Source organism: Notamacropus eugenii, chromosome 1 (genome assembly GCF_028372415.1).
Source record: "Notamacropus eugenii isolate mMacEug1 chromosome 1, mMacEug1.pri_v2, whole genome shotgun sequence".
NCBI classification, from domain to species: Eukaryota; Metazoa; Chordata; class Mammalia; order Diprotodontia; family Macropodidae; genus Notamacropus; species Notamacropus eugenii.
The window spans coordinates 169,939,394-169,950,506 of NC_092872.1; the positions used below are offsets into that span (position 1 = coordinate 169,939,394).

Below are 11,113 nucleotides of genomic sequence, written 5' to 3' on the forward strand. Positions count from 1 at the left end.
TCTGAATTTTTAAGTCCACTTCTCTGGCAGGAAATGGATAGTGTGATTCATCTTCAGTCCACTGGGACTTATGGTTAATCATCACATGAATCAAATTTCTTAAGTCTTTTGATGTTATTTGTCTCTGTAATGTTACCATTATATAAATTATTCTGTTTCTGCTCACTTCGGTTCCCATTAGTTCTTTGAGATCTTCCCACTTTCCTCTAAATCTGTCCGTTTAATCAGTTATTATTGCACGTTAATAGTTCACTACTTCCACATACCACAATTTGTTTCAGTCATCCCTAATAGATAGGCACCCCCTTAGTTTCCAGTTTGAGTCTACAATGAAAAGAGCTGTTACAAATATTTTTGTACTTTTGGGTTCTTTTCCTCTTTCTCTGATCTCTTTCACTGAGTCAGAGGTATGCATATTTTAATAAGTTTGGAGTCATAGTTCCAGATTGTTTTCCAGAATGGCTGGACCAGTTGTCATCTCCACCAACAATGTACTCCACTGAGTTATTCTTGAATAAGTGTTACATGTGTATAAGAAAAGATTGGCCTATACAGCACTAGAAAAATTGAGCAGTGCTTTTGATTATCCTAAGCTATAAACCAGCTAAAACAAAACAGCAGAAGCCCATGTTCTTTATTCTAGCAGTGCCATCTGGCTATGAATTCTAGAACACTGTTCTCAGAAAAGTGCCATGTGCCCCAAAGGAAAGACAAATCGTGACAGGCTGCAGGACATTGCTTATGACCAGGGACATAAAAATGACATAATCAAGGATATAGATTACAGGAAAGGATTTGGGTTTGTCACACAGCAAAAGTGAGGTGGGTTGGTTACATAGGATGATCACTAGTAAACAGGTCAAGCTTGGTATTGTGAGAGAAATGATTATTAAAAAAAAAAAAATTGAGAAGATTTAGAGTTTCCACAATCTTAATTTCAAGATCCAGTCTCTTGAAGGACATTACTGATGATGAGTTTGAATTAGCACGCTTCAATTCTGGTCAGACCTCACCCAGCCTCACAAGGAACTTAATTCCATTGTGTTCTACTCAGGTTTGTGCTGGATAAATTCTTTGATTAGATTGCCCAAGGTGGGGGCACTTTAGAAGTAAATGACATAATCAGAGTTCATTAGAATAGGCCTGACCCCCTCATTATAATTAATATTCATTGCCTTCATTATTTGTTAACTAATCAGAGTTGATTGCCATCCTCTGGAACACTCACTTTCCAAGGGTGTAAAGCTGTGAGCCCACCTCCATGATGGTCTTTGGCTGCCACTGACCTCTTTTATTAAAATACTAAAATGATTACTAAAATTACTATGTCTCTCAAACTTTTAAAATGTCAGTTAGCGTCTATAAAATAGTAAGAGAACCGTAGGAAAGCCTCTAGCAATTTGGTGCATCTTCCAAAGGAGAATTTACAGAAAGACCTGGACAAGAATTTCACAGAGTGAGAAAACACGGAAAATACTGACTAGTAGAGTATCCATGTAGATGATATCCAAGAGTAGTCTCAATGTGAGTCAGTCAATAAAAAATTTGTTAAACATTTGCTTTATGGAAGAGATAGAGCCAAGATGTCAGAGTACAGGCTGGGAACTGGCTCAACTCTCAATATTCCCCTCTCTCAACAACTTAAAAATAACTCCTCAAATACATTTTGGAGCAGCAGAGGCAACAAGAGGCCAGCTTAAGATAACTTAGGAGTCTGCAGAATAAATCTGTCACACTGAGGAAGGCACAGGCCCCAAGTACAGCGGGAGCACCAGCAGCAGGCCTTCGAGTTGGCCATGACTACAATAGCAGCTTTGGGAGCTCTCAACCCAGAGAGCAACCCAGTAGCAAGATTGGACAGTTGGTCAAAAAAAGATTACAGGGGACCCTTTGCTGGCACTGATTGGCTGTATTTATAGAGTGCTTTGAAGATTACAAAGTGTTTTATAAATATGAACTCTGATCCTCACAACAACCCTGGTAGATAGGTAATATGATTACCCCCATTTTACAGATGAAGAAACTGAAGCAGTCAGAGGTATGGTAACTTGGCCAGGGTCACATAGCTTTTAAGTGATTGAGGCCTAATATGAACTCAGATCTCCCTGACTCCAGGCCCAGAGCTCTATCCACTGTGCTATCTAGCTGTCTCAAGATCCTTATCTTGAGGGAAATGTTTTGGCATTTTATGGAGAACTCAAGTGGGGCAGACAATCACATGGTGGTCAGAAGAAGTGATACAGGGAGACTCTCAAGAACTTTGGATTTGATTGTGTGACATGGGAGACACTGGCACAGGACTGTTCAGCATGGCGTGGCCACATCAGAAAGGGTGCTGTGCTCTATGAGCAAAGCAGAATTGAGACAGCACAAAGTAAACGCAGGATGCACAAATTTGGAATATCCACCCCAAATGTTCACATGGACTATCTGTGCCCAATTTGTAGTAGAGCATTCCCGGCTCATATTGGTCTGATTGGCCACAGTCGAACACAATACTTGACTTTATCATGGTGTTGTCATTTTGGTCTTCTAAAACGAAGGACAACAACCAACCATTTTGAGGGAAATGCTTTGGCACAATAAATCTTGGAGGCCAGAATCTGTCCATTCAATTCAGTTCTTTTTTAAAAACATAAATGTTATTTTGATTTCCTTTGATAAGTGTAAATGTTCAAATATACGACTACGTTGATTGTAAATGATTATTTGTTTCTATAGGTTTCCCTTATTTTCTGATAGTTAACCTGCCCCTGAAGTTACATAATGCCCATTTGGTTGTTGTTTTCCAGATCTTTCTTGAACTTTTCTTTTATTGCTGTATGTTAGTTTCCAGAATAGTGGGACCAACTCAGTATTCTGTCAGCAGTGTAGGGTTATAGTAGAGAAGACCTCAAGTTTGAGGCACAGAAAGCTGTGAATTTACGATATCTTTTCAGTTTATCAACGTCCTTCCTAAAAAGTGGCACCCTGACCAGAAAACCTAGCTATGCCACTTTTTACCTATGGGATTTTGAGTTCTATTTTTATCCCCAGGGCTCAGCACAGTGCTTGGAATACAGTAAGCCTTACTAAAGACTTTTGAAGAACAAAAAAGAACCTGTGAGTAATAGTAGGAGCTGCCCCACTGGGGAAATCAAGTGGAACTGGCCACATTCGTTCGTTCATTCGTTTGTTCTCTCCCTCCCTCCCCCTCTCCCTCCCTCTCTTTCTCTTCCCTCTGTTCCCATAGGGTATCATACCATTACCTGTGGAACTCTGCCCAAAGGAATGTAAATTTTGATGGCTAAAACCTAGAAAGATATCGGGGAGTTTAGGGGCTAAATTTCTTTCTTAAGGACTGTAAAAGACAAGTGCCCTGGCACCCAGGATGACCTGCTGGCACAAGTTATTCGATCTGCTTTTCTAAAAGGAAAGAAACCTTAAAAGGGGTAAACAATCTACTTTAATCAAGCACATATATCATTCACTTAGTTCAGAGGAAAAAGTCAGCATCCTGAACTTCAGAGAAAATACAAATAGAAATTACAAGCAGAAAGAACAATAGATAAGGGTTCCAACTGTCTGACCATAGGCAATAAATAAATTTTTACCTGAGAGAGAAGCACCAACATCTGGGTTTTCATAGGTGGGGAGGGGACTTCTTAATGGCTACCCAGAGTCTCACCTGGTGCTTAAACCTTCTTCCAAAGAGTAAGCCCCAAAGCAAAATCTCACCTCAGAGTGTATATATACACTTTTCAGATATGGAGAGTAGACCCTCATAACTCAGTGCCTCATTAACAATTAACAAAAAGTGTGGGTCTTCATACAAAACAAGCCTTCCCTAATCAAGCTTCCCTTAATGGGCTCCATCTGAGGTGGGGAAGATTTTTAACTCCCATTACAAGGACAATGCCTTAAATTCAAATCACTCTGGCTCTCATTTTTTGGCCAAAAGTAGGTCTTAGGCTAAGCCCCTCTTGGTCATTGTTTAGGCTAGAAGGTCTTCCCTTCGCAGATTGATTTTTTTTTTTTTAAACTAAGTAGAAGAGATCAGTCCTTGGTTCATTTCTTGTCTAGCCTTAATCACTGATTGGGCCTTGCCTCAATCAAACTGAGACCTGTTAAATACCTTAGCTTAAAAAGACCAAAGTCTCCCCTTGCATCTGGGGCCACCTCCAGTTGTCCTGATCTGTATCTTGCCACTGGACCCAGAGGGCTCTGGAGAAGAAAGTGAGGCCAGTGACTTTGCATAGCTCTCCCTCACTTAAATCCAATTCACATATATGTCAAGGCATCATCTCTCCAACATCATGGTCCTCTTTGAGAATGAAGTACAAAATAATAATAACAATATAAAATACTTTTTGAATCCTCCACTGAAGAGTCCAGGAGAATCCAACAAGAATCCGGTAAGAACACTTCCTCTTTGATGCTGCTTCTATTAGACATGTTTCCTTAACTGAACAGTAACACATCGTTTCTTAGGGAGGGTTCTTTCTTCAGCTGGACAGTATCATTCATTTTACATAGATTTTAGTCTTCTTTGGGTGATGCTTCATCTTAAATCTGTGCTTTTCTTGTCTTAGTCTTTCCACACAGACTACCCCACATTGCTGAAGTATCTCGACGCTCCATCCGGAAAAAGGGAGAAGTGTCTTAATTTCAGGGAGGCTCTACCTAACTGGGAGGACTGAATGTTGCATTAGGCTATTGTGCTTCATTCTCAGAGGACCAAAATGATATTCACTATGTTAGAGTCAAGTTACAATGGGTCTTACTGTGGTTGATCAGACCAATATAAACTCAGAATGCTCTACCACAGTCCGGGTATAAATAGTCCATGTGAACATTTCAACTGTATTCTTCATAGGGTCTGTGAATCTTCTCTAGGTCAATATCACCAGTTCTTTACTAATCCTCATATGGCATTGATTTGAGCTCCATTAACTTCTTGACTAATAAGCCAATACTTACATATCCATAAAAGGCAATAGCCTTCCTCAGATGCATCAGTCAGTACTGTGGTCTGACTTGACCTATGTTTGGTACATAGAAGTCAACTGATAAATCCTTGTTGACTAATTGTGGTGGGTCTATTGCTTTCTTTCCTTGTTCTGGAACCTAATATAGCTCTGAACTTCCAGATTTTCTCCCTTCCTGTCATCAGGAATTGTCAACAAGCATTTATTCAGCACTTATTATGTGTACTAAGTGCTTAAGTTATATGAATATTTTTCTGAAAGTGTTTCTCCAGAGCTTCTGCTTCTGGTGGTGGAGAGCTGACCTGCTTTGCTATGTGGGTAGCCTCAAACATCAGGTTTTGTCTTATCTTCTTCTGATACAATTTTTCCAGTAATGTTAAAATTTGCCTTTTCTTCTGAAAGGTGAAACTGTCAATGCAAGTTAAGAATTTTTCAGATATTTGGTTCAACAAACATCAAGGGTGGCAATTCAGACCTTGCATCACTGTGCAAATTGCACAGTCGGTTCAATGATCCTCTCTGATCATTAATGTCAGGAAGATGTGTATTTACTTCAGGTGTTCAACATGATCATGGAGGAGATCCAACTGCAAACTTCACTTCAAAGGAAGATTTCCTAGAGGTGATGAGGTCCAGATGCTCCTGTTGGCTGATGACATTGTGCTGGTTGCATTAAACCTCTGAACATTGCAGAGACTCCTGACTGAGATCCATCATAACTCAAAAGTTTGACCTAATTGTGAACCCAAGAAAAATCAAATGGATGAAGAATGCTTATTGCCCAGAGTATGATAATTGGACAAACTGTAGAACTGTTTATAGATCTTGGACAAAAACAGCAAATGGGCATGGAGTTGGACCTAGAATTGAACAGTATAATAATGGCCTTTGAGAAATTTCAAAGTTCTTCGAGTGACCCAAAATTCTCCCTGAAACCAAGGTCTGTCTTTTTAATATTTACCAATCTTCTCCCAAGGTTTTTATTGGATGTGGATCATGGAACACTAGTCTCTGAAGAAATGAAAATTATTATCATTGTTGTTATATAAGGCAATGGAGAGATCAATGGTACATATGAGCAGGCCACTCACATCACAAATAGGAAATTATAGGTCTTAAGAAAGACCTTTTGTTCTTGACATCATCCACCTACAAAGATAAATTTGGAAATATTTCATAATATTTTAGCAAAACTGAAAAGGAGGTTTCTAATAGGCTTCCAGAGTTCTTTCTCTGGATCATGTTTTTTCTTACTTTCAATTTTATTAATTTCTCCTTTGTTTTTCAGGATTTCCAATTTGGTGTTTAACTAGGGATTTTTAATTTGTTCTTTTTCTGGTTTTTTTTAGTTAATGCCCAATTCATTGTTCTGTTCTTTCTCTATTTTATTGATGTAAGCAATTAAAGATATAAATTTTCCCTTAAGTATAACTTTGGTGGTTTGTTTTTTTTTATCAATTCAACAACAAATTGACAAAATATTTTAATGTCTCCCTTTAAAAGAAATGACAATTTTCTTTTCTAAAGTAAAATAAAACAATGGTTATCAAGTCCAATGCCACCAAGCTAACTTCATTCTGTCCCAAACAGCTGTAAGAGAATCAAAAGCAGGATGGACATCCAAGATTGTAAACTGATAGTCCTTATTTACTTCTCCACTATCATAATAATCAATAACGTATCTAACTTCTGTTCCACAACGATTAACAATCCAGTCATGTCTGTCAAAAGGCAATTCATATCCCATCCATGAGCGAATTCTAGCTCTTGGTGAATAGTCCTTAGCTTTACCTCCAAATCGGATCAGTGTTGGCCCACATGGGCACTCAGTAGCATGAAAAGCTTCCCACTTTAAAATCTCCTTCCAAGCCTGTTCATTATTCTGATTATGAATCTTAATAATATTACACATATCTTTCTGACTGATGTCATCCTCTTTCCATTTCCATCCTTTTCTAACATGGCATTCCAAAACATCTGTTCTGAAGGGTAAACCCACTTTTTTTCCAAATCTGCCCTGGGAATTGATGACTTTTCCCTAACAGTTGATAGTGCAAATGGCTGACCAGCAGATGGTTATCTTATTAGGTGGTGGCATCATGTTGGAAGGATCAATATTATCTTTATTTTGATAGGCAGCTGAAGTTACAGGACATTCCACATGTTCATATGCCCGATCCTGATGTGCAGGTACTGAGTAAGATTGACTTTCACAAGTTTTGTCATTATTCAATGGACAACCTTTTTCTTTTCTTTTGTGCATTGGGCATTCTGAAGGTGGAGAGTCTGCCTGATTCTCTGAAGCAGTTGAGACTTGTACTGCAGCAGCAGGAGTGGACGTGGACATACCCATGGTCTGAATCACCTTTAGGAAAATGGTTCTAAATATACATCTCCAGCGCCTCAGCCTCAGCCTTCTCCTTAAGTACAACTTTGACTGCATCCTATACATTTTGATATGTTGTCTCATTGTTGTCATTTTCTTTGATGAAACTATTGATTGTTTTTATGATTTGTTCTTTGACCCACTTGTCTTTTAGGATTAGAGTATTTAGTTTCCAATTAATTTTTAATCTTTCTTTCCATTGCCCATTATTGAATGTAATTTTTATTACATTATGACCTGAAGAAGATGCATTTACTAGATCATGTTCTTTCAACCTCTGAACATTGGTTGTTTGGGGTTTTTTTAACCATATTTTCATTTCAGTCCTCTTCCTCTTCTCCTGCCCTGCAGATTAATCTGGTAGCAGATTGTAAAACAGATTGGAGGTAGGGAGATTTGTTTAAAAAAAAATTATTGTAATAGTCCAAGTAAGAGGACCTGAACTGTCAGAATTTAAAGGAAAGGACAGATACAGGAAATTTATTAGAGTTCAAATGAACAAGGTATGGTGGTTGATTGCTTGGATGTAGGGAGCGAGAAAAGGAGTGAAAATTCACATTTATATAGGGCCCCAAAATTTTAGCGCACTTTTAAACTTCAGTCAATTTAAAACTATACTAAGACTTGAGATCCTATATATTGTGGTATGGTATGCAAAACCATATGGTCTTTCTCTCTTAGGTAACCAAGAATGGGAAAGTGAGGAGAAGGAGCCAGATTTTGGAGTAAGATGATTAATTAGGTTTTAGAAGCATTGATTTTTTTTTTTAAATACATGTGAGATATGCTGGGTAAGAAATGCCAAATTTAGGTACTCATCTCTCACCTGGATAACTGTCTCCTGAGAATTTTGTAGATGGAATTGATCCTTCATATAGAAGGAATTCCCTTCCAACTAAAATGTTACAGTACTTTAAAGAAATGTGGATCTGGAGTTTGAGGCTAAGGTCTTAGTGAAAGATTATAGTAGGAGGATATAAAAAAATAAAAAAGGCTGTGCACATAGGTTTAATCAGTATCTACAATACCAAGGGGCACAAGAGCAGGAGGAAGTGAAGAACTGGAATAATTTTGTGTCAGGGAACTGAAAGTCGAAGAAAATATGAAGAAGAATGGAATGTCAATTCCAAGAATGTCAATAATGCCATACGTTAGAGTTAAAAGGATGAGGTCCTGAGAGAAAGTCATTGGATTAAAAAAAAAAGTCTTAATTTTTGTTGTTTATATCACCTTTATTTCCAAAATGTCCTCACCTCATCTTTCCCCTGAGCTAGAGAAGCCATACCCTGTAACAAAGAATGACTAAGATCAGCAAAACCAACCAAGTCTGACAGCAGTGTATGCAGTGTTCCATACCCATTATTTCCAAAGGAAAGAGGTGCATTTTCTAAGCCCTTCTCCAGAAATCATTGGACTTTGAAATAATGGTGTCAAAGGAGTTTTTTGTTTGTTTGTTTTTTAATGCCAAGGAGACCTGAGAATGTTTGTAGGTGGGAGAGATTCAAAATGCAAGAAAAATTATGATTAAATTGAACAGAGTATTAGAGGAGGTGGTTAAAGGGGAGAAGCCATTTTTCTAAGATGGGAGGGAAAGAAGAGAAAATGAATGAAGGTACTGATGAGTTCTGAGGAGGATAGTTGAGGGGATCAGGCTGAATGACCCTGATTTCAAGGAGAGATCATCTATGTGAGTATATAGGAATAAAAATTCATTCATTCTTTACTAAGTATGTAAGAACCAAAAAAGATAAATGTCAACTCAGCAAACTTGCTGGTAAATTTCCAGAGAGAGAGTAGTAATGTGACACTTCACCAGGGCTGTAAGATATGTTATAGCATGTTGTCTTCTTTCCCACCCCACTCACTTCCACTAGCTTTCAGAAGGATCTATTGATAAGTTCTTCTCATCTGACAAAACTTTGAAGGCATTTATTGAGTCAAAGTTGAATGCCAGGCTTTCCTGGAATCAGAGTGCTATACCTAGAAAAGACCCTCAAAGACACCTTGTGGTGAACTCATTTTTTTGAATGAGGAAAGTGAGGCCCAGATAAGTTGTCATTAACAACACTCTTCTCATAGTTATATGTTTCTTTTATGCACATGCCAAAAAGCCTCTTAAATTTGGAATTTTTTTTAACTTTAGAAATTGTGTGTCTTGGCAGGTTGTACCCAGTAATTAATATTCTCAGAAATCTTTCTTTGAAGCAGGTGTGTAAGCATATTATGCATACATAATTAAAATGTACATTGATCATGTTGGGGAAATTTTAGCTCACACGTAAGTATGTATATCATTCATTAAAATAATTAGCTCAACCAATTAATGACCTTCCATTAGCAACTTTGCTTGAATAACTCCTAATGATAAGACATATATACTATAAAGAGGGAAAGAAGACACATGTACAGAAGGAATGTGAATAGATCTAATATTCATGAGTACAAAAAGATACACACATGAGTAGGACAGAAATTGAGCCTTCAGGGAAGATAAGATAGGGCACTTTTCCAGAGTTTAGTGGGACTCTTCTTGCAGGTGCATTAGAGCCCCTGGTTAAGGAGAAAAAGAAAGACAATTTCTGGGTTTCTCAGTCCTCAGAAAAAGTAAGAGAGCCTGTGGGTTGGGAGGGGGGTCAAGAATGGACACCATATATTCAGAGTCTTAGGTCTTTTGGGGTGTGCTGAAGCATATGATTGGTTCTCAGAGCTGGAGTGTGCAGGTTCCTCTGGCTATGCCAAGGCTCGAGGGTTCCAGCGTTGACAACTGCCCACTCCACCACACTGGGGCTCAGGATCTCTCACTGTTATGTTATGAAGAAAGATAAGTAGAATTCTGTGAAGAGACTGAGGAATTGGCTATGTATGGTATATTTTACAAATAATATTTCCTGTTAGGCCTAAAAGGAGGACAAAAAAATGACAACTTATTTCCAAGAGAGACTAAATTTTAGTTCTAATCTTAAGGAGAAATATGAAGAAGATCCTTGAGAGACTTTCAGTTTCTGGAGTGCACTGAATGGTGAAATTATGTTTCTGGAAATGAAGTAATTTGCTATAATAGTGATGGTTTGAGGTGACTATAGCTATGATAACCAAAGTTTTATAAATACTAAGTTTTTGTTTTATTATTGATTTAATTTTGTAATAAAATGTGTGTTCTGTAATGTTAATATTTACTATATTAAATCATAGAGAATAAGGCATTTAAAATATAGAAAAATATGAATTACTACTCTTAGGAAAGGAAATTAGTTTAATGAACTGCAGATTTCAGCTACCTGATTAATGATAAGGGGGTTGCAACTTTATTAATTAGGAAAATCTAGTCACGTCCCTGTATTTCTTTAGAATTTTGTAGGATAAAATTAAATGTAGGAATGAGTTAAGTGGCAGACTAAGGTATGTGACATGCACATAAGTGTTATTGGTTCCTTTAGCATTTCTAAGTCTCTCTGTATTCTTCTGACATTTCTTATGGCACAATAATATTCCATTCCATTTATATACCACAGTTTATTCAATCATTCCCTAACTGATGGGCACCCACTTTGTTTCCAGTTATTTTTTCCTGTCATGAAAAATGGTGCTATATTTACACATATATATTTGTGGCAGCAATATAGATAGATTGATTGATAGACAGATAGATGGGGCCTTTCCCTCCCTTTGATCTTTTTGGGGTAGATGTCCATTAATGGTATCACTAGGTCACAGGATATAGATAGTTTTATAATCTTCCTGATACAACCAAATTGTTTAC

The 11,113-nt window shown here is 37.6% G+C and overlaps 1 pseudogene; it reads right to left on the reverse strand.

The window, feature by feature from the left end:
* Positions 1-6,444: 6,444 nt before the first annotated feature.
* On the reverse strand, positions 6,445-7,511 carry LOC140510227 (holocytochrome c-type synthase pseudogene; annotated as a pseudogene).
* Positions 7,512-11,113: the final 3,602 nt, after the last annotated feature.